Raw genomic sequence first — 24780 nt, 5'->3', positions numbered from 1 at the left:
CCAGTTCTAATGGCAAATTAGGAGCCCGAGAATTCGGGAAAGTACAACTCAGGGACAGAATTGTACATCATCAAGAAAATTCTGTACTAATTACAGGCACTCCTGGATTAATCGACCAACAAATGTTAACTGAACATCTATTACGCAGGAGGCCCCTGTGCTGCCCCTGGTTAGATATTCTGTTTGCTAACTTAAGCTACTTCACTACAGGTTATTCTGTTTTATCTGATTCCTACTTTCCACCAACATGGATAAAATTCACTATTGGGAGGAATAAAAATGCATCTTACTTGTTTTAGTAGTTACCTGAAAGGGGAAAGGGGGGTGGAAATTGTGCCTGGGGAGGGCGCACACAGTGGTACTGCTGGGACACTAGCAATATTCCATATATTCCATGTCTTGATCTGGGTGGTAGTTACGGGGTGTTCACTCCATAATTATTCTTTACTACACCTCTGTGTCTAACATATTCTTCTACATGGATGGTACATCTCACAATAAGCAGGTTTAATGCACTGTGAACTATATTAGGCATCAGTTCTCTGGGGTTTTTTGATAATTTAAATCAATTATTAAGAGAGTTTTTTTAGTTATTATATCCAACCTTAATGAGTACTCTCTCAATCTAGAAAATCCCAATAAAGTATCAAAAATGCTATTTTAGTTCTCAAGCTAAGAAAGTATCCACAAAGAAAAAACATATTAACAGTAACAAATGGATATAAGAAAATTTCAGAATAAAGCTCTATTTCTTTCTAAAGGATAAAAATTTATACAGTAGTTAGGCAGAAGACTGAGATGAGAAGCGGAAAGTAGATTTTAGGAAAAAAATACATAGTTGTTGTTAGATGAATGCAAAACAGGAAAAAAAAAAAACAAAGTAGAAACTTTTGAATAAAATATTCCCAACACTAAGCTTTTGCCTACAGAGTTGTTTGCGGGTTTGAGAGAAGAAAAGGAAATAAACATGAGTTTTGCTCATTGGCGGTGTAAATTAAGCACACCCGAGAGTCTGCTCCCAGACTGGCCGCCTGCTGTCCTGGGCTCAGCTCCACGGCAGGGTGGAGGGAGGGTGGCTGCCGCTGCACTGGGGCTCCCCTGATGCCTCCTTTCCACAGACAGCAACAGGTCCTGAACACCACATTTCTTTTTGACAAAAGTAACTACACTGACCTTCCTCTAATTACAGTCACTCCTTTCCCCGGGGAATTTTCCACAACCCACAAACATCAAGGGAGTTCTAACTGGTTCCTAATTAGTTTCAATAGCTGCCTGGAGGCTAGCTCAGATCTGCCTTCCAAGACTGCCTTTAAAGGCAGGGATACTCTCAGATGGACCTAGAGAGTATTATGCTTAGTGAAATAAGTCAGACAGAGAAAAACAAATATGGTGTATGTTATCACTTAAAAGCGGAATCTAAAAAATAAAACAATTGAATGTGTATAACAAAACAGAAACAGACTCACAGATATAGAAAACAAACTATTTACCAGTGGGAGAGGTAAGGGGGAGGGGCAAAAGAAGGGTAGGGGACTATGAGGTTTATCGTGTTATTCTCTAGCTCTTAATTCTCAAAACACGCTAGTGAGATAATAACTAAAGACACATAAGTATGGTTATACCCAGGCTTATTCAAAAGATGCAATTTTACTACAATTGTGTGAGTGTCACATCACTTTCCTGTTGACTGTAAATCTTAGAGACGCTTTCCACAGAAAAGTTGTCTTATTCCAAACAGCACTAGCTCCTTTAGATGCTCGTAGTACACAGAAGCACTGCCCAGACTCACATGGCAAGGGTCGTCTCTGCTCATAGTACAGCTATTTTTCAGTATAATCCACCATACCTACTAAACCACAAACACCCGAACTCCAATTTTTATCTCACCTGCAGTACCCACCAGTAGTGCGTTTAATGAAGTGTTCAGCACTTTATTAAGTATGGTTCAGAGTCCCAAACAGTCGTCTAAGAAAAAGGGAAACTAAATGCTGACTAAGTGGTCACTAACACCAACCATTCAGATCTGGGCCTTCTGAAAGCCTGAGGCCGCCAGGCACTGCAGCCATGCAAGTGGAAGAATTTAGGGAGAGGGCTGAAGTCCACTGCTGTGTTCAGAGAACTGCAGAGATACATTCTCAGGGAAGGTTACTCCTATTTACTTTCTGTGCCAGATTTCTACAGCCAGTTCTAAGAATATGAACATCTAATTATCTGTACAGAGACAGGAGGGCATGGAGGCTGCAAGACAAACAGACTGATTACAAGTTTAAAAGAGTGGGAGCTAGATACTTCTGAGAATGAATCCACAATGGAAACGTAGATGTTAAAATACTGTGCTGAGGGCTTCCCTGGTGGCGCAGTGGTTGAGAATCCACCTGCCGATGCAGGGGACACGGGTTCCTGCCCCGGTCTGGGAAGATCATACATGCCACGGAGCGGCTGGGCCCGTGAACCATGGCCACTGAGCCTGTGCGTCCGGAGCCTGTGCTCCGCAACAGGAGAGGCCACAACAGTGAGAGGCCCACGTACTGCAAAAAAAAAAAAAAAAATCTTCCAACAAACAACAGCCCAGGACCAGGTGGCTTCACAGGCAAATTCTATCAAACATTTAGAGAAGAGCTAACACCTATCCTTCTCAAATGCCTCTAAAATATAGCTGAGGAAGGAACACTCCCAAACTCATTCTATGAGGCCACCATCACCCTGATACCAAAACCAGACAAAGATGTCACAAAAAAAGAAAACTACATGCCAATATCACTGATGAACATAGATGCAAAAATCCTCAACAAATACTGGTAAACAGAATCCAACAGCACATTAAAAGGATCATACACCTTGACCAAGTGTGGTCTATCCCAGGAATGCAAGGATTCTTCAATATACGCAAACTGGTCATGTGATAAATCATATTCACAAACTGAAGAAGAAGAACCATATGATCATCTCAATAAATGTAGAAAAAGCTTTTGACAAAATTCAACACCCATTTAGGATAAAAACCCACCAGAAAGTAGGCACAGAGGGAACTTACCTCAACATAATAAAGGCCATATATGACAAACCCACAGCCAACATTGTTCTCAATGGTGAAAAACTGAAACCATTTCCACTGAGATCAGGAACAAGACAAGGTTGCCCACTCTCACCACTATTATTCAACATAGTTTTGGAAGTTTTAGCCACAGCAATCAGAGAAGAAAGAGAAATCAAAGGAATCCAAATCGGAAAAGAAGAAGTAAAACCGTCACTGTTTGCAGATGACATGACACTATCCATAGAGAATCCTACTAGAGCTAATCAATGAATTTGGTAAAGTAGCAGGATACAAAATTAGTGCACAGCAATCTCTTGCATTCTTATACACTAATGATGAAAAATCTGAAAAAGAAATTTAGGAAACACTCCCATTTACCACTGCAACAAAAAAATAAAATACCTAGGAATAAACCTACCTAAGGAGACAAAAGACCTGTATGCAGAAATCTGTAAGACACTGATGAAAGAAACTAAAGATGATACAGATAGATGGAGAGATATACCATGTTCTTGGACTAGAAGAATCAACATTGTGAAAATGACTCTACTACCCAAAGCAATCTACAGATTCAATGCAACCCCTATCAAACTACCAACTGCATTTCTCACAGAACTAGAACAGAATATTTCACAATTTGTATGGAAACACAAAAGATCCCGAATAGCCAAAGCAATCTTAAGAAAGAAAAACAGCGCTGAAGGAATCAGGCTCCCAGACTTCACACTATACTACAAAGCTACAGTAATCACAAAGACAGTATGGTACTGGCACAAAAACAGAAACATAGATCAAAGGAACAGTACAGAAAGCTCAGATAAACCCACACACATATGGTCACACCTTATCTTTGATAAAGAAGGCAAGAATATACAATGAAGAAAAGACAGTCTGTTCAATAAGTGGTGCTGGGAAAACTGGACAGCTACAAGTAAAAGAATAAAATTAGAAAACTTCCTAATACCATACACAAAAATAAACTCAAAATGGATTAAAGACCTAAATATAAGGCCAGACACTATAAAACTCTTAGAGGAAAACATAGGCAGAACACACTATGACATAAATCACAGCAAGATCTTTTCTGACCCACCTCCTAGAGAAAGGGAAATAAAAACAAAAATAAACAAATGGGACCTAATAAAACTTAAAAGCTTTTGCACAGCAAAGGAAACCATAAACAAGACAAAAAGACAACCTTCAGAATGGGAGAAAAGATTTGCAAATGAAGCAACGGACAAAGGATTAATCTCCAAAATACAGAAGCAGCTCATGCAGCTCAATATCAAAAAAACAAACAACCCAATCCAAAAATGGGCAGAAGACCTAAATAGACATTTCTCCAAAAAAGATATACAGATTGCCAGCCAACAAACACATGAAAGGATGATCAACATCACTAATCATTAGAGAAATGCAAATCAAAAGTACCATGAGGTATCACCTCACACCAGTCAGAATGGCCATCATCAAAAAGTCTACAAATAATAAATGCTGGAGAGGGTGTGGAGAAAAGGGAACCCTCTTGCACTGTTGGGGGGAATGTAAATTGATACAGCCACTATGGAGAACAGTATGGAGGTTCCTTAAAAAACTACAAATAGAACTACCATACGACCCAACAATCCCACTACTGGGCATATACCCTGAGCAAACCATAATTCAAAATTAGTCATGTACCACAGTGTTCACTGCAGCACTATTTACACTAGCCAGGACATGGAAGCAACAACCTAAGTGTCCATCAACAGATGAATGGATAAGGAAGATATGGCACATATATACAATGGAATATTACTCAGCCATAAAAAGAAATGAAATTGAGTTATTTGTAGTGAGGTGGATGGACCTAGAGTCTGTCATACAGAGTAAAGTAAGTCAGAAAGAGAAAAACAAATACCACATGCTAACACATATATATGGACTCTAAAAAAAAGAAAAAATGGTTGTGAAGAACCTAGGGGCAGGACAGGAATAAAGACGCAGATGTGGAGAGTCGACTTGAGGACACAGGGAGCAGGCGGGGTGGGCTGGGACAAGGTGAGAGAGTGGCATGGACATATATACACTACCAAATGTAGAATGGATGGCTGGTGGGAAGCAGCCGCATAGCACAGGGAGATCAGCTGGGGGCTTTGTGACCATCTAGAGGGGTGGTATAGGGAGGGTGGGAGGGAGACGCAAGAGGGAGGGGAGGATATGGGGATATGTGTATACGTATGGCTGATTCACTTTGCTATACAGCAGAAGCTAACTCAGCATTGTAGAGCAATTATACTCCAATAAAGGTATTTTTTTTGAAATCAAAAAACAAAATGAAACAAAAAATACTGTGGTGCTATATACGGGACTCACTGGTTTCAAAAGTCATGTGCCTTAACTAGAAAAGGAGAGCATCTCATTTATCAAAGTGACAAGGACTGAAAGAAATGATCATTCCTAGTGTCATGTAGTGTGTAGAGAAATGAGAGACCAATGTGGTGATATAATTCAAAAGACTTATAATGTTACAAACCCTTTGATTCAGCAATTCTACTTCTGGAAATTTATCAAAAGGAAATAATCTCGGATTCTGCAAAGATTGAGCTATAAGGGTTTCCACCACAGCATTTTTATAAAGGAAAAATCTGAAATAACCTTTATGTTCAAACAGGATATTGGTTCAGTAAATGTTGGTACACACGTAAAACAGAAAAAATATGCAACCACCAGCAATTATATTGTAGGCTACTAGGGAGTGACATGGTAACATGTTCTGAATACCAAAAGGAAAAAGTGAAATTACAGGTTAAGCTCCCAGGATGCTCTGAAGGGCCTGCTCACTACTCTATAACTAGATTTTGAGTAAATTACAACAAACAGTTTGTGCTGGAGTTGCAGGAAAGTATGAGAAATCTCTTGAGGAAGGCACACACACACACACACACACACACACACAAAAGGAGAAAGCCGGAGTTACCCAGCAAATGAAGACATAAGATACATATTTGTCCAGAACTGCTGGACAAATGTTGATATAAGCAGTGGAATCAGAACTGGGTGCCGAACTGTCCCAGTTTCCTCAGAACTGTGTCAGTTTTAGCACCGAAGGTCCCACATCCCAGGAAACTCCTCAATCCCGGGCAAACAAGACAGCGGGTCACGCTATCAGGTATCCAAACTCTGGTCCAACCTCAAAGTGGAGAGACTGAACCTGAATGACACGTTCAGCAGGGCCCACGGAGGAAACTAAAGCTGCCCCAAACTCCCAGCACAGCGGTGCTAGGGTGGAGTAAATGCACACCTTGTCTTCAGAAAACATTCCCAACTGGGACCCAGGGAAACCTGAACTGTAAATGATGAACTGTCGGAGGCTCAGAGTGAGCAAGTCTGAAAGATAAAAGCCTCAGGGGGACGCACTTTGGTGAGTTTTACCTCCAGGAGCTCAGCAGGTCCTCACAGTAACCCTCACTTCTGGCAGGGGAAAAGGAATCATTTTGAAATACAGCAGAGCATTCCACTCTTCTTAACAGGGTCTGCCCTCAAGAAAAACAATTTAACCAGGGCCTAACAAACCAGGATTTCGTAAGAGCAGAAGTGACCTGGGAGCAGAGACACACCCGACTCCAGCCCACTCTGGCCAACCTGTCCCAACTAAGAGGGGGCAGGGAAACTGAGAAAAATACCTGAGGACGGCCCAGAGGCAAAGGCCCACCACAAGACTGAGACCCAGAGTTCTGGGGATGTCACGGACAGCATGGGGATTATGGTTAATGACACTCTATTATATACCTGACAGTTGCTAACAGGGTAAATCTTAAATGTCAGCACAAAAAAAGAAATGCTAACTCTGAGAGGTGATGGAGGTGTTAAGTAACCCTACTACGGTAATCATTTTGCAATATGTAAGTGTATCAAGTCATTGCTGTACACCTGAAACTTACACAATGTTATATGTCAATTATGGTTCAATAATGTTGGAAGAAAAAATGAAACTCAGGGAAAAAAAGGGGGAGAAGGGGCACAGGGAACCTTTTGGAAGTGATGGAACTGCTCCATATGTTGATATGGTAGTGGTTACACAACTGTTAACACGTCTCAAAATGCACAGAACTGTACCCTACAAGGGGTGAATTTACTGTATGCAAATTACATATTAACTTTGAAAAACAGTGGCTGGCACAGAATAAATGCTACACAGTGTTAGTGATTATTATTAATGTTGCTACTGTTATGTACCAGGCTCTAAGTTGGGTGCTAAAAAGACAACAGTGAGCAAATAGAGATGTGGTCCTACCTTCAAGGAGCCTACAGTTCAGTGATGAAGATCAGATATTAATCAAATGATTATAGCTATGACAAAAGCTACAAAGGACGGTGCATGGTGTCCTGAAAGCTGCAACGTGAAGGAAGAGTAGATGTGAAATCCACAATGTCAGGGATAGTGGAGCCAAGGGAGGGATTCCAAGCAAATGGGAGAGCACGTGCTCAGACCACGGCTAAGACCAAGAGAATACAGTGCTCTGGAGAAACTCAAAAGAGTGCTAGTATGAGAACTCTTCACACACAAAACCACAGTGAGATATCACCTCACACTCATTAGGATGGTTAGTATAAAAAAAAACATTGACAAGGATGTGGAGAAATTGGAACCCTTATGTACTGCTGACAGGACTGCAAAATGGTATAGCTGCTATGGAATATGGAGTCTCCTCGAAAAATAAATAAAATACAACCAGATGATCTAGAAATTCCACTTCTGGATATACACCCAGAAGAACTGAAAGCAGGATGTTGAAGAGATGTTTGCACAGCGATGTTCACAGCAACATTATTTACCACTGCCAAGAGGTAGAAACAAAGCAAGTGCCCATCATCAGATGAATAAATAAACAAAATGTGGTACATACATACAAAAGCATATTATTTGGCCTTAAGAAGGAAAGAAATTCTGACACATACCACAACGCGGATGAACATTGAGAACATTACGCTAAGTGAAATAAACCAGTCACAAAGAGACAAATACTGTGTACTCCATTTATCTGACGTATCTAGAAGTAGTCAAATCCATAGAAACAGAGAACAGTCACTGCCAGGAGTTATGGGGCGGGAGGAATGGGGAGTCACTGTTTAACAGATACAGAGTTTTGGTTTTACAAGACGAAGTTCTGGAGATTGATCGTAAAGCAGTGTGAATGTACTTAACATTATGGAACTGTACACTTAGAAATGGTTAAGATGGTAAGTTTCATGTTATACATTTTTCACAATAAAACAAAAAACCTGTGTTCACACACGCACACACACACGCACAGCTGAGACATAATCACAGGACTACAGAACGCTTCCCCCAACCCCATACCTTACCACCACATTACTAAAGGCCCACTTACAGCAGTTCCTTTTAACCAGTACATCATGTCCAGGTATAAAGAAAAATTTACAAGATATACTAAAAAGGCAGAAAACACAGTTTAAACAGACAGAGTAAGCATCATATCAAGACTGAGAAATGGCAGAGATATAGGAATTATCAGACCAGGAATTTAAAAGGACTATGATTAATATGCTAAGGGCTCTAATGGATAAAGCAGACAGAGTGAAAGAACATATGGCAATGTAAGCAGAGAGATGGAAATTCTAAGAAAGAACCAAAAAGAAATACTAGAGATCAAAAACACTAACAAAAATGAAGAATGCCTTTGACAGACTTCTTAGCAGACTGGACATGGCTGAAGTAAGAATCTCCGGCCTTGAGGATATCTCAGCAGAAACCTCCAAAACTGAAAGGCAAACAGAAAAACATACTGGAATAAACAAAATATCCAAGAACTAAGGGACAACTACCAAACTGTAACATACATGTAATAGGAATAGTAGAAAGGGAAGAAAGACAGAAAGGAACAGAAGAAATGTTTGAAACATTAATGACTGACTTTCCCCCAAATTATTGTCAAACAACAAAACACACATGCAGGAAGCTCAGAGAACACCAAGCAGGATAAATTCCAAAAAAAAAACATACACAGGCATCATTTTCAAACTACAAAATATCAAATATAAAGAAAAAAAAATCCTGAAAGAAGCCAAAGGGAAAAAACACCTTAAATATAGAGGAGGAAAGATAAAAATTACATCTGACTTCTCGTCAGAAACCAAGCAAACAAGAAGAGAATGGAATGAAATGTTTAAAGTGTTGGGGAAAAAACCACCAACCTAGAATTCTATACCCTGTATAATTACCCCTCAAAAATGAAAGACAAATAAAGACTTTCTCAGACAAACAAAAACTGAGGACATTTGCCAACAGTAAACATACCTCAAAAGTAATGTTAAACAAAAGTTCCTTAAAAAGAAGAAAATGATACAGGTCAGAAACCCAGATTTACCAAAGGAAGAGCATCAAAGAAGGAACAGTGAAAGTAAAATAAAAACTTTTTCTTTTTCTTGATCTAACAGAAACAGTTTATTCAAATATTATAATAATACCAATGACGTATTCAATTATGTATATGTGTGCTACCTGTATGTTTATGTATGCTTATTTATAAGTGAAAAGAATGACAGCAATGATATAAGGGATAGGAGGGAAGAATTAGCATTATTTTGTAATTATAAGGTAGTTAAAATATATGCAAAGCACTATGTTACTTTAAAGTGGACTTGGATTAGTTGTAAATGTACATGGCAAACTCTAGGGTAACCACTAAAAATAGTGAGAAAAGAAGTATGCTAACAGGGGACATAAAATGAAATCATATAAAATGTATGATTAAAACCACAGAAAGGGGCTTCCCTGGTGGCACAGTGGTTAAGAATCTGCCTGCCAATGCAAGGGACAAGGGTTCAACCCCTGGCCCAGGAAGATCCCACATGCCACGGAGCAACTAAGCCCATGCGTCGCAACTACTGAACATGAGCTCTAGCGCCCACAAGCCATAACTACTGAGCCCACATGTCACAACTACTGAGCCCACATGCTACAACTACTGAAGTCCATGCTCCTAGAGCCTGTGCTCCGCAAGAAGAGAAGCCACGACAATGAGAAGCCCGCGCACTGCAACAAAGAGTAGCCCCCGCTCACCACAACTAGAGAAAGCCCGCACACAGCAACGAAGACCCAATGCAGCCAAAAATTAATTAATTAATTAATTAATTAAACCACAGAAAGCAGAAAAGGAGTGAAAGACAAAAAAAAAAAAAAAAAAAAAAACAAGATCAAGGGCAACAAACAGAAAACAGTAACAAACATGGTAAATATTAACCCAACTATACCAATAATCATTGTGACTATCAATGGTCTAAAAGCATCAAATAAAAGACAGGGATTGTCAGAGTGGATCAAACAATACCCAACTATATGCTGTCTACAAGAAAACCACTGTAAATATAAAGACACATGGAGGGATGGGTGTGGGTCTCCACCCAGTCCTTAAGCACCTTGGCCTTGGACTAGACATCTTCAGTTTCTTCCCGTGCAAAGAAAAGTATTGGCTCCAATGAGCTTTATGTATGTCTCCACTGCTCGAGATTCAAAAATTCTTTTTCGAGTCAGGCAGGATTCAGTTTGCTTCTTGTTCTGGACAGGTAGGGAATTGAGGAAGATGGCAGAAGAGTAAGATGCGGAAGATGGCAGAAGAGTAAGATGCGGAGATCACCTTCCTCCCCACAGATACATCAGAAATACATCTACACGTGGAACTGCTCCTACAGAACACCCACCGAACGCTGGCAGAAGACCTCAGACCTCCCAAAAGGCAAGAAACTCCCCCACGTAACTGGGTAGGGCAAAAGAAAAAAGGAAAAACAGAGACAAAAGAATAGGGATGGGACCTGCACCAGTGGGAGGGAGCTGTGAAGGAGGAAAGGTTTCTACACACTAGAAGCCCCTTCGTGGGTGGAGACTGCGGGTGGCAGAGGGGGAAGCTTCGGAGCCGCGGAGGAGAGCGCAGCCACAGGGTGCGGAGGGCAAAGCGGAGAGATTCCCGCAGAGGATCAGTGCCGACCAGTCCTCACCAGCCCGAGAGGCTTGTCTGCTCACCCGCCGGGGAGGTCGGGGGCTGGGAGCTGAGGCTTGGGCTTCGGAGGTCGGATCCCAGGGAGAGGACTGGGGTTGGCTGCGTGAACACAGCCTGAAGGGGTTAGTGCACCGCGGCTAGCCGGGAGGGAGTCCGAGAGAAGTCTGGAGCTGCCAAAGAGGCAAGAGACTTTTCCTTGCCTCTGTGTTTCCTCGTGCGCAAGGAGAGGGGATTAAGACCGCCGCTTAAAGGAACTCCAGAGACAGGCGTGAGCCGCGGCTATCAACGTTGACCCCAGAGACGGGCATGAGATGCTAAGGCTGCTGCTGCCACCGCCAAGAAGCCAGTGTGTGAGCACACCTCCCCTCCCGGGAGCCTGTGCAGCCCGCCACTGCCGGGGTCCCGTGATCCAGGACCACTTCCCCGGGAGAACGCATAGCGCGCCTCAGGCTGGTGTGGTGTCATGCTGGCCTCTGCCACCGCAGGCTCTCCCCGCATCCGTACCCCTCCCTTCCCCCGGCCAGAGTGAGCCAGAGCCCCCCCGAGAAGCTACTCCTTTAACCCCGTCCTGTCTAAGCAAAGAACAGAGGCCCTCAGGCGACCTACACGCAGAGGCGGGGCCACATCCAAAGCTGAACCCTGGGAGCTGTGTGAACAAAGAGAAAGGGAAATTTCTCCCAGCAGCCTCAGGAGCAGCAGATTAAATCTCCACAATCAATTTGATGCACCTGCATCTGTGGAATACCTGAATAGACAATGAATCATTCCAAATTGAGGAGGTGGACTTTGAGAGAAAGGTATATTTTTTCCCCTTTTCCTCTTATTATGAGTGTGTATGTGTGTGCTTCTGTGTGAGATTTTGTCTGTATACCTTTGCTTTCACCATTTGTCCTAGGGTTCTGTCCATCCACTGTTTTTTTTTCTTTTTAGAAAAACTTTTTTAATAATTATTTTTTATTTTAATAACTTTATTTTATTTTCTTACTTTATTTTATCTCCTTCCTTCCTTCCTTCCCTTCCCTCCCTCCCTCCCTGCTTGCTTGCTTTCTTCCTTCCTTCCTTCTTCCTTTCTCCTTTCTTCTTTCTTTCTCTCTTTCTCTCTTTCTTTCTTATTTTTTATCCCTTTTATTCTGAGCCATGTGGATGAAAGGCTCTTGGTGCTCCAGCCAGGAGTCAGTGCTGTGCCTCTGAGGTGGGAGAGCCAACTTCAGGACACTGGTCCACAAGAGACATCCCAGCTCCATGTAATGTCAAATGGCAAAAATCTTCCAGAGATCTCCATCTCAACACCAAGACCCAGCTTCACTCAACGACCAGCAAGCTACAGTGCTGGAGCTGGACACCCTATGCCAAACAACTAGCAAGACAGGAACACAGCCCCATCCATTAGCAGAGAGGCTGCCTGAAATCATAATAAGGCCACAGACACCCCAAAACACACCACCAGATGTGGACCTGCCCACGAGAAAGACAAGATCCAGCCTCATCCACCAGAACACAAGCACTAGTCCCCTCCACCAGGAAGCCTACACAACCCACTGAACCAACTTTAGACACTGGGGACAGAAACCAAAAACAACAGGATCTACGAACCTGCAGGCTGCAAAAAGGAGACACCAAACACAGTAAGGTAAGCAAAATGAGAAGACAGAAAAACACACTGCAGATGAAGGAACAAGGTAAAAGCCCACCAGACCGACAAATAAAGAGGAAATAGGCAGTCTACCTGAAAAAGAATTCAGAATAATGATAGTAAAGATGATTCAAAATCGTGGAAACAGAATAGAGAAAATGCAAGAAACACTTAACACAAACCTAGAAGAACTAAAGAGGAAACAAGCAATGAGGAACAACACAATAAATGAAATTAAAAATACTCTAGAGGGATCAATAGCAGAATAACTGAGGCAGAAGAACGGATAAGTGATCTGGAAGATAAAATAGTGGAAATAACTACTGCAGAGCAGAATAAAGAAAAAAGAATGAAAAGAACTGAGGACAGTCTCAGAGACCTCTGGGACAACAATAAACGCACCAACATTCGAATTATAGGGGTCCCAGAAGAAGAAGAGGAAAAGAAAGGGACTGAGAAAATATTTGCATAGATTATAGTTGAAAACTTCCCTAATATGGGAAAGGAAATTAATCAAGTCCAGGAAGCACAGAGAGTCCCATACAGGATAAATCCAAGGAGAAACACTCCAAGACACATATTAATCAAACTATCAAAAATTAAATACAAAGAAAACATTTAAAAGCAGCAAGGCAAAACCAACAAATAACACACAAGGGAATCCCCATAAGGTTAACAGCTGATCTTTCAGGAGAAACTCTGCAAGCCAGAAGCGAGTGGCACGACATATTTAAAGTGATGAAGGAGAAAAAACTACAACCAAGATTACTCTACCCAGCAAGGATCTCATTTAGATTTGATGGAGAAATTAAAACCTTTACAGACAAGCAAAAGCTGAGAGAGTTCAGTACCACCAAACCAGCTTTACACAAATGCTAAAGGAACTTCTCTAGGCAAGAAACACAAGAAAAGGCAAAGACCTACAATAACAAACCCAAAACAATTAAGAAAATGGGAATAGGAACATACATATCGATAATTACCTTAAATCTAAATGGATTAAATGCTCCCACCAAAAGACACAGACTGGCTGAATGGATACAAAAACAAGACCCATATATATGCAGTCTACAAGAGACCCACTTCAGACCTAGGGACACATACAGACTGAAAGTGAGGGGATGGAAAAAGATAGTCCATGCAAATGGAGATCAAAAGAAAGCTGGAGTAGCAATTCTCATATCAGACAAAATAGACTTTAAAATAAAGACTATTACAAGAGACAAAGAAAGACACTACATAATGATCAAGGGATCAATCCAAGAAGAAGATAATAACAATTGTAAATATTTATGCACACAACATAGGAGCACCTCAGTACATAGGGCAAATACTAACAGCCATAAAAGGGGAAATCGACAGTAACACAATCATAGTAGGGGACTTTAACACCCCACTTTCACCAATGGACAGATCATCCAAAGTGAAAATAAATAAGGAAACAAGCTTTAAATGATACATTAAACAACATGGACTTAAATGATATTTATAGGACACTCCATACAAAAACAACAGACTACACATTTTTCTCAAATGCTCACGGAACATTCTCCAGGACAGATCATATCTTGGGTCACAAATCAAGCCTTGGTAAATTTAAGAAAATTGAAATCGTATCAAGTATCTTTTCCAACCACAATGCTATGAGACTAGATATCAATTACAGGAAAAGATCTGTAAAATATACACACATAGAGGCTAAACAATACACTACTTAATAACGAAGTGATCACTGAAGAAATCAAAGAGGAAATCAAAAAATACCTAGAAACAAATGACAATGGAGACACAGTGACCCAAAACCTATGGGATGCAGCAAAAGTAGTTCTAAGAGGGAAGTCTATAGCAATACAATCCTACCTTAAGAAACAGGAAACATCTCAAATAAACAACCTAACCTTGCACCTAAAGCAGTCAGAGAAAGAAGAACAAAAAAACCCCAAAGTTAGCAGAAGGAAAGATATCATAAAGATCATATCAGAAATAAATAAAACAGAAATGAAAGAAACAACAGCAAAGATGAATAAAACTAAAAGCTGGTTCTTTGAGAACATAAACAAAATTGATAAACCGTTAGCCAGACTCATCAAGAAAAAAAGGGAGAAGACTCAAATCAATAGAATTACAAATGAAAAAGGAAAAGTAACAACTGAAACTGCAGAAATACAAAGGATCATGAGAGATTACTACAAGCAACTGTATGCCAATAAAATGGACAACCTGGAAGAAATGGACAAATTCTTAGAAATGCACAACCTGCCGAGACTGAACCAGGAAGAAATAGAAAATATGAACAGACCAATCACAAGCACTGAAATTGAAACGGTGATTAAAAATCTTCCAACAAACAAAAGCCCAGGACCAGATGGCTTCACAGGAGAATTCTATCAAACATTTAGAGAAGAGCTAACACCTATCCATCTCAAATTCTTCCAAAATATAGCAGAGGGAGGAACACTCCCAATCTCATTCTACAAAGCCACCATCACCCTGATACCAAAACCAGACAAAGATGTCACAAAAAAAGAAAACTACAGGCCCGTATCACTGATGAACACAGATGCAAAAATCCCCAACAAAATACTAGCAAACAGAATCCAACAGCACATTAAAAGAATCATACACCATGATCAAGTGGGGTTTATTCCAGGAATAGAAGGATTCTTCAATATACACAAATCAATCAATGTGATACACCATATTAACGAACTGAAGGAGGAAAAACCATATGATCATCTCAGTAGATGCAGAGAAAGCTTTCGACAAAATTCAACACTCATTTATGATAAAAACCCTGCAGAAACTAGGCACAGACGGAACTTTCCTCAACATAATAAAGGCGATATATGACAAACCCACAGCCAACAGCATCCTCAATGGTGAAAAACTGAAACCATTTCCACTAAGATCAGGGACAAGGTTGCCCACTCTCACCACTATTATTCAACATAGTTTTGGAAGTTTTAGCCACAGCAATCAGAGAAGAAAAAAAATAAAAGGAATCCAAATTGGAAAAGAAGAAGTAAAGCTGTCACTGTTTGCAGATGACATGATACTATACATAGAGAATCGTAAAGATGCTACGAGAAAACTACTAGAGTTAATCAATGAATTTGGTAAAGTAGCAGGATACAAAATTAACGCACAGAAATCTCTTTCATTTCTGTACACTAATGATGAAAAATCTGAAAGTGAAATTAAGAAAACACTCCCATTTACCACTGCAACAAAAAGAATAAAATATCTAGGAATAAACCTACCTAAGGAGACAAAAGACCTGTATGCAGAAAATTATAAGACATTGATGAAAGAAATTAAAGATGATACAAATAGATGGAAAGATATACCATGTTCTTGGATTGGAAGAATCAATATTGTGAAAATGACTCTACTACCCAAAGCAATCTACAGATTCAATACGATCCCTATCAAACTACCACTGGCATTTTTCACAGAGCTAGAACAAAAAATTTCACAATTTGTATGGAAACACAAAAGACCCCGAATAGCCAAAGCAATCTTGAGAACGAAAAGTGGAGCTGGAGGAATCAGGCTCCCTGACTTCAGACTATACTACAAAGCTACAGTAATCAAGACAGTATGGGACTGGCACAAAAACAAAAATATAGATCAAGGGAACAGGATAGAAAGCCCAGAGATAAACCCATGCACATATGGTCACCTTATTTTTGATAAAGGAGGCAAGAATATACAGTGGAGAAAAGACAGCCTCTTCAATAAGTGGTGGTGGGAAAACAGGACAGCTACATGTAAAAGTATGAGAGTAGAACACTCCCTAACACCATACCAAAAAAATAAGCTAAAAATGGATTAAAAACCTAAATGTAAGGCCAGAAACTCTCAAACTCTTAGAGGAAAACATAGGCAAAACACTCTGTGACATAAATCACAGCAAGATCCTTTTTGACCCATCTCCTAGAGAAATGGAAATAATAACAAAAATAAACAAATGGGACCTAATGAAACTTAAAAGCTTTTGCACAGCAAAGGCTACCATGAACAAGACCAAAAGACAACCCTCAGAATGGGAGAAAATATTTGCAAATGAAGCAACGGACAAAGGATTAATCTCCAAAATTTACAAGCAACTCATTCTGCTCAATAACAAAAAACCCAATCCAAAAATGGGCAGAAGACCTAAATAGACACTTCTCCAAAGAAGATATACAGATTGCCAACAAACACATGAAAGAATGCTCAACATCATTAATCATTAGAGAAATGCAAATCAAAACTACAATGAGATATCATCTCACACCAGTCACAATGGCCATCATCAAAAAATCTACAAACAATAAATGCTGGAGAGGGTGTGGAGAAAAGGGAACACTCTTGCACTGCTGGTGGGAATGTAAATTGATACAGCCACTGTGGAGAACAGTATGGAGGTTCCTTAAAAAACTACAAATAGAACTACCATACGACCCAGCAATCCCACTACTGGGCATATACCCTGAGCAAACCATAATTCAAAAACAGTCATGTACCAATATGTTCACTGCAGCTCTATTTACAACAGCCAGGACATGGAAGCAACCTAAGTGTCCATCATCGGATGAATGGATAAAGAAGATGTGGCACATATATACAATGGAATATTACTCAGCCAGAAAAAGAAACGAAATTGAGTTATTTCTAGTGAGGTAAAGAGTCTGTCATACAGAGTGAAGTAAGTCAGAAAGAGAAAAATAAATACCATATGCTAACACATATATATGGAATCTAAGAAAAAAAAAAGGTCATGAAGAACATAGGGGTAAGACGGGAATAAAGACACAGACCTACTAGAGAATGGACTTGAGGATATGGGGAGGGGGAAGGGTAAGCTGTGACAAAGTGAGAGAGTGGCATGGACATATATACATTACCAAATGTAAAATAGATATCTAGCACATAGCACAAGGAGATCAGCTCAGTGGTTTGTGACCACCTAGAGGGGTGGGATAGGGAGGGTGGGTGGGAGGGAGGGAGATGCAAGAGGGAAGAGACATGGGAACATATGTATATATATAACTGATTCACTTTGTTATAAAGCAGAAACTAACACATCATTGTAAAGCAACTATACTCCAATAAAGATGTTAAAAAAAGACAGGTAAATAAAAATATATATATATATATAAAAAGACACATATAGATTAAAAGCTACATCTATTGATAAAGATATACCAGGCTAACACAAATTTAAAAACTGGGAGAACCGATATTAATTTCAGACACAGCAGACTTCAGAATAAGAAAAATTTTCAGGGATAAATAATGGCATTACATAATGATAAAGGAGTCAATTCCCCAAGAAGATGTAATACTCCTTAATGTGTATGTACCTAACAAGAGAGCATCAAATTACGTGAGTCAAAAAAGTGACAGCACTGCAAGGGAAAAGAGATGAGTCCACTATCACAGTTGGAGTCTTCAACACTCCTCTATCAGAAATGGACAGATCCAACAGCCAGAAAATCCATAATGATATGGTTGAACTCACCAGATTAGGAAGGAAGAAATAAAATAATTAGTTAAATGCTTAAAGGAATAAAAAAGCAAGCAATAAGACACTATCTAAACTGACCAGAGAGAGACAAAAGGAAAGCCTAATCACTATCACAGAATGCAATATATGAGACATCAGCCAAAAAAGGGATTAATGAACTGGATCTAACAGCTCAAGAAATCTCATGAAAGCTTCTGTAGTACAGAGGCACAAGGAGATATAAATATAAAGGAAAGATTAAGAGAAAAGGAGGACAGATCTAAGTGGAATTCCAAAAGGATAGTACAAAGAAAATGGAAAATACCTGAAGACATAGACAGAATTGGCCAGAACTGATCAAACATCCACAGATACAAGAAGCACTACACACACTCACACACACACACACACACACACACATAAACACACACACCAAGGTAGATAAATAAAAAAGAAATGCACACCTGAGTACATTTAGCGAAACACAGAGCCAAATAGACAGGGACTTACAGAGCAATGACAGACTGAGAACAGACATCTCAACAGCAACAATGGCAGAGATCAATGAACTAAGATCTTCAAAGCACTGACAAAAAATACAGAATTCTATTCTGGATATGTAACACAGAATTATATACCCAGAAATACTGTCTTTTTTTTTTTTTTTTTTTTTTTTTTTTTCAGTACGCGGGCCTCTCACTGTTGTGGCCTCTCCCTTTGTGGAGCACAGGCTCCGGACGCGCAGGCTCAGTGACCATGGCTCATGGGCCCAGCCGCTCGGCGGCATGTGGGATCTTCCCGGACCGGGGCACGAACCTGTGTCCCCTGCATCGGCAGGCAGACTCTCAACCACTGTGCCACCAGGGAAGCCCCAGAAATACTGTCTTCTAAGAATTAAAAGTTTATAACAAAGATGATTAAAAAGGGCAAAAGCTAAATTTTAAAACCAGCTGAACTCACAAAATAACTTCTAAAGAATATTTTTCAGGTAGGAGAATGACTCAGAAGGAACGTCTAAAATAGAAGAAGAAACGATGAAAATGGAAATGTTAAACACGTAGGTAAAATTAAACACTGTCTTTTCAAAAAAGAACAATAATAGCAGACACTTACACAGCACCTGCTAACCACCAGATACAGTTCTAAATGCTCTATAGGTACTGCATTTCTCATTCAAAACCCCTGGCCTCAGGAAAAAAGTCCTTTTACTGTCCATACTTTACAGATGAGGAAACTGAGGCACAGGGAAGTTAAGCACTTTGCCCAACTTTACTCATCTAGTAGGTGGCAGAGCTGGGGTTCAAACTGGCTGTAGGTTTCTAGCCCCTGTGATTAACCACTGACCTGTGTCTATTTGAAGAGGGAAATAGAAAACGAAAAAAAAAGAAAAAAAAAAAGACAATTTGGTGAAAAGAAGAATGATCAGAGCTATAGCCTAAGGCCCTTATAATGTTCAGAAAGTTAAAGCACTAGTTGACTTTACACTTGATTCGCTTAGGGAAGCGTGTGGTGAATTGTAAAGGGCAATCTCTGAAAGACCAGAAACAAAGTATACAACACCCCAGTCACAAGACAGAAAAACCGAGGAGGTGCCAGTGGATTCAAATCAGTCCTCTGAAAAGAGCAAAATGAAACAAAAGGCAGAATAAATGAAAACAAGAGATAGAAGTTAAATGCAAATATATTAGTCATCACAACACATCAATGATTAAAAGACCTAGTCTTGCCAGTTCAAAGAGTATCTCAGATTACACCAAAGGGAAAAAAACCCAGAAAAACAGTTAAATGCTTTCACAAGAGACATACCCAAAACCTAAGATCAAGTTAAGAATGAAAATAAAAGGATTTTAAAGTGAGAGAGTGGCATGGACATGTATACACTACCAAACGTAAAATAGATAGCCAGTGGGAAGCAGCCACATAGCACAGGGAGATCAGCTGGTGCTTTGTGACCACCTAGAGGGTGGGATAGGGAGGGTGGGAGGGAGGGAGATGCAAGAGGGAAGAGATATGGGAACATGTGTATATGTATAACTGATTCACTTTGTTATAAAGGAGAAACTAACACACCATTGTAAAGCAATTATACTCCAATAAAGATATTAAAAATAATAATAAAAAAAGAAAAGAAAAGGATTTTAAAAAGAAGATATGCTATGTATACAGAAACTAAAAGAAAGCTAGGGTTACTCTATTAATATCAAACAAAATACATTTTTAAGGCAAAAGTAGTTAACATGGAGCAAAGAAGAGAGCTAACCACAGTGTGATCAACAGTCCTATTCACCCTGCGCACATCACAACTCTAACCTGATAAAACTAAAAGTGAAATAACCTTGAAATACACAAAGCAAAAAGTGACAGGGAGAAATCAGTTATCCACCATCAAAATACAAGAGTTCAATTAGCTCTCAATTACTTATAAATCAAGCTGGGGGAAAAAAAGTAAACAGTTAGAAGATGTTAATGTCACAATTAACAAACTTGGTCTTAATGAACGAATACAGAATCTTGTATCCTATTCATAGAATGCATATTCTTCTCAAGCACAAAAGAACATTTTAAAAAATTACCATGTAAAGTTGAGTCTCAACATATTTTAAAGAATAAGTGTCAAAGAAATATGACTACAAAACTAATAAGTTAAAAGCAATTACACAGGGCTTCCCTGGAGGCACAGTGGTTAAAAATCCACCTGCCAATGCAGGGGACACAGGTTCAAGCCCTGGTCTGGGAAGATCCCACATGCCATGGAGCAACTAAGCCCGTGCACCACAACTACTGAGCCTGTGCTCTAGAGCCCACAAGCCACAACTACTGAAGCCCATGCGCCTACAGCCCGTGCTCCGCAACAAGAGAAGCCACCGCAACGAGAAGCCTGCGCACCTCAACGAGGAGTAGCCCCCGCTCGCTGCAACTAGAGAAAGCCCGCGTGCAGCGACGAAGACCCAACACAGCCAAAAGTAAATAAATAAATGAATTTTTTTTAAAAGGAGCTCAGGGTTTCCCTGGTGGCACAGTGGTTGAGAATCCGCCTGCTGATGCAGGGGACGCGGGTTCGTGCCCCGGTCCAGAAAGATGCCACGTGCCGCGGAGCGGCTGGGCCCGTGAGCCATGGCCGCTGGGCCTGCGCGTCCGGAGCCTGTGCTCCGCAGCGGGAGAGGTCACAACAGTGAGAGGCCTGCGTACCACGAAAAAAAAAAAAAAGGCGGGGGGTGGGGTGGGCTCAAATGGATCGCTGAAATGCAGCCAGCAACTGAACGAGAACAGAGTCCTAGCTATTGCCCAGCCTCAGTTGGGTTCTATGGGAGGGATAACTTCCAAGTGATTCCTTCTTGGTTCCAATGGTGAGCAGGAATGCCTGACCCACAGCCAACAGACGGACAGGGCAGACACAGAGAGCACGCCTGACTGCCCATCGAGGCCGTGCCCTGGGGCAGAGGGCAGGGCAGGAAGGCAGGGGACCAGAGCTGACTGATGGCCCAGAGCCCATGCAAGTGGACACATTTCCAATCCTAAACATGTGCTTAGGACTACACAGAAATGGCTGTGGGGTATTCAATAATTTCCAATACACAGAGTCGGAGCTTGGTGAGCAGCACTTACACACGTGCCCGGCCCTGAATGAATGAGCAGTCTTGGACTCAAAAGCACACTGCAGCAGGGAGCCAGGTGGGAATCATCTTATCCATCACGGATAGAGAGCAGAATACAGATGTCTACATCATAAACAGCCAGCAGAAGTATTTTCTTACTTTGTCAAAACTCTCACATTATGACCATAATAACTTTTGGGGACAGAAATATTTTCATTTCCTCATAGCAATGGCATTACATGCTTAATCAAGCAACAATAAACAAATATTATAAAACCTCTACCAAGTAACCAGCCCGTGACTAGATAATACAAAATTAATATAAAAATACAAGATCTGGTCCCTGACCTTAAACAGTTCACAGTCTAACTAATGGAAGCAAAACTCACAATCATGAAATAATCAGAGAACAATTAAGGGTGAAAGTGTGGGACTCTGTACGGGCTTGAACAGTCTTAGATCTCATGGAGTCGAACCAGTAGTAAAACAGCATTTAGCCTGAAAGTCAGGAGAACTAAGTCCGTACCATCTGTGACTATCAGTGGCACAGAAAAGGAAGAATAGGATTATTTGTGGCAGGTGACGTGTAGGTTAACCTTTCATCATGATAGTACCGAAGAGGTAGGTATTATCCCCATTCTACAGACAAGGAAACTGAGGTTCATACCTTGGGCAGGTTACTTAACCACCGTGGTCTCACTTTTTTCACTTGTAAAATAAAGGTCTTCAAACTGGGGACGAAAAAGCACCAGAGTTTCCTGGAAGTGACTCAGAAACCTGAAGTGGGCAGGACTCTGGGGCAAACGTACCAAAGCCTCGGGTCAACAGCAATACCCACTTCCCCACAGAATATTTTGCTGTGATAACCTCAGCACTGAGAAGCGCACCTCGTATATACAATGACTGGTAGATAAAGATGTGAGGAATGAAGAGATGAACAAACGGCACATCACAATGGGCTCCAAGGTGACTGTCCTTATGGTGGCTCATTTCCTTACACATCTAGGCTTTGTTGTCTGTCCGTACTTCAGAGCTCATAATCAGGGGGTTGAGGGTGGCATTCTTCCAGAGGGGATTTGTGTTTACTTCTGCCAAGCTCTTGGGCACTTCCAACCCAGATGCACTGAGATGAGCTTCCCATCTTGGGGTTTTCCAGACCATGCAGGTGGCATAAATTCAAATCCCAAATCCTACAAGATTCAAAAGAGACTATTTTTTTAAAGCTAAGAAGACAAGTCCTCCCTTTGCTAATGGATGTTCCCACCCCACGCATACTCCCAGCCTAGCCCTTCAAAGAGGTTCAGATGAAACCTTCTCCTTGAAATCTAGGTCCCCAGAATCAGTAGAAGTCCCCTCACCGTCATGTCCCACTCTGGTTTTAAACCCTCTCTCTCTCTCTCTCTCTCTCAGAAACGTTCACTCCGCTGTATCTTTTTCCCCACCTGTGGGTTTCTCACTTTCTTATAATAAAGATAATAAAAGAGTGTTTGTTTTATTTTCTCCAGTATTTCTAGTGGAAGTGTTTCTAGCAGGAAGGTTTCCATAACATCTGGTCAGCTTCCATTTCCAGGAGGGGTTCACACACTACCACCTACCACCTTCCAACGTCGGTTTAGAAATCATCCCTAAGGTGAGCAAGAGCTGAAACAAGGTGAGCAGTCAAAGCAGGATATGCCTGGAGCAGGCAAAGGAAACGCACAAGCCCACCTGGGAGGTAGCTAGGGCTGGCTGGGGAAGAGCAGGACCCAGAGTGTGGCGCACAAGGCCTGGAGGGCAGAAGACAAAACGCAGGTGTTTACTTCATAATGACAAGGAGACCAATGTGAACTTCAGAAATTAGTTCTGAAGGATGACTGGAAGAAAAAGAAAACAATGCTTATCTTTACCAGTACTTCCACCAGTTGAAAAGGACAATTTAGGAACATTACTCTATCATTTGTATATATAACTTATCAAAAAAAATTCAAGACAAGTACACAGATCTAAAGTTAAAGCAATTCAAGTAGGAGAGGGCTTCCCTGGTGGCGCAGTGGTTGAGAATCCGCCTGCCGATGCAGGGGACACGGGTTCGTGTCCCGGTCCGGGAAGATCCCACATGCCGCGGAGCGGCTGGGCCCATGAGTCATGGCCGCTGAGCCTGCGCGTCCGGAGCCTGTGCTCCGCAACGGGAGAGGCCACAACAGTGAGAGGCCCACGTACCACAAAAAAAAAAAAAAAAAAAAAAAAAATTCAAGTAGGAGATATGGCACAGGAAACCCCATGTACAGGAAATGAGATAAATGAAGTGGATGTTCCATTACTGTAAACAAATTATCAGTTGTGTTATGCTACTGTGAAATCATAAGATTCACAGCACAAGCCAAACCTTGTCACATTCCATGTTAAGGTGCTGCTTTACAAAGGAATTTGGTTATAAAGATTGGGGAATAAGTGGACCATCACCAAGGGCTTGGAAATGCCTATTATTTTAATTCAATTATTACTGAATGTAGTCAAGCATAATGCTTCAAGAGGTTTTTTTATTATTTCTTTTTTTGTAATAACCATACATGGGAGATAGTCATAATTAGCAAAAGGAAGCTCAAAGAAGCTGGATAAAGATCTAGTGTCACACCACCACATCTTAGCACTGACAGGCACACAACTCTGTAGCTTTTCACATAATATAACGTTCTGTATATCAAATAGCTGAAAGAATTCAAAACTGAGAAAAAGTTGATATGAAATGGGGTTCATCAAGGAAAGCGTCTGTGCCCCTACAGGATCCAGATACTGCTTCCCACAGGCGTTGTTACAGTAACACTAACAAGAATGAAAAGTGTCGGGGAAAATTCAGTTAATTCATAGGCTGAGTAAGTGTGGAAATAAAACATGAGAAAATGAAGTGCAGAATTTAAATCTCCACTATGATGCTCTCTCATCACTGTGAGTAACCCTTCTCCCAGAAAACAGCATCACCTCAAACGAGAAGACAGGGGTAGCAGGAAAAAGGATAATGATCCAAATCTTCCCTGAAACCGCAT

The 24780-nt window shown here is 40.8% G+C and overlaps 1 protein-coding gene across 3 annotated transcripts in view; it reads right to left on the bottom strand.

Annotated features, from left to right (window-relative positions):
* The window catches only part of TULP4 (TUB like protein 4), a 223230-nt gene that overhangs the window by 162634 nt on the left and 35816 nt on the right, over positions 1-24780 (bottom strand). The window contains exon 2 of one of the 3 annotated variants that reach the window (XM_067011103.1): positions 8705-8802. The exons of 1 other annotated variant lie outside the window; for it this stretch is intronic. The gene's annotated coding sequence lies outside the window, so the exon portion shown is untranslated. Of the gene's footprint in view, positions 1-8704; positions 8803-22644; positions 22757-24780 lie in introns of those variants that run through there. One more of the 3 variants, XM_067011104.1, reaches the window with a different exon arrangement.

This window comes from Kogia breviceps, chromosome 13, assembly GCF_026419965.1.
Source record: "Kogia breviceps isolate mKogBre1 chromosome 13, mKogBre1 haplotype 1, whole genome shotgun sequence".
Classification (NCBI taxonomy): Eukaryota; Metazoa; Chordata; class Mammalia; order Artiodactyla; family Physeteridae; genus Kogia; species Kogia breviceps.
This window is presented reverse-complemented; position numbering and strand designations above follow the sequence as displayed.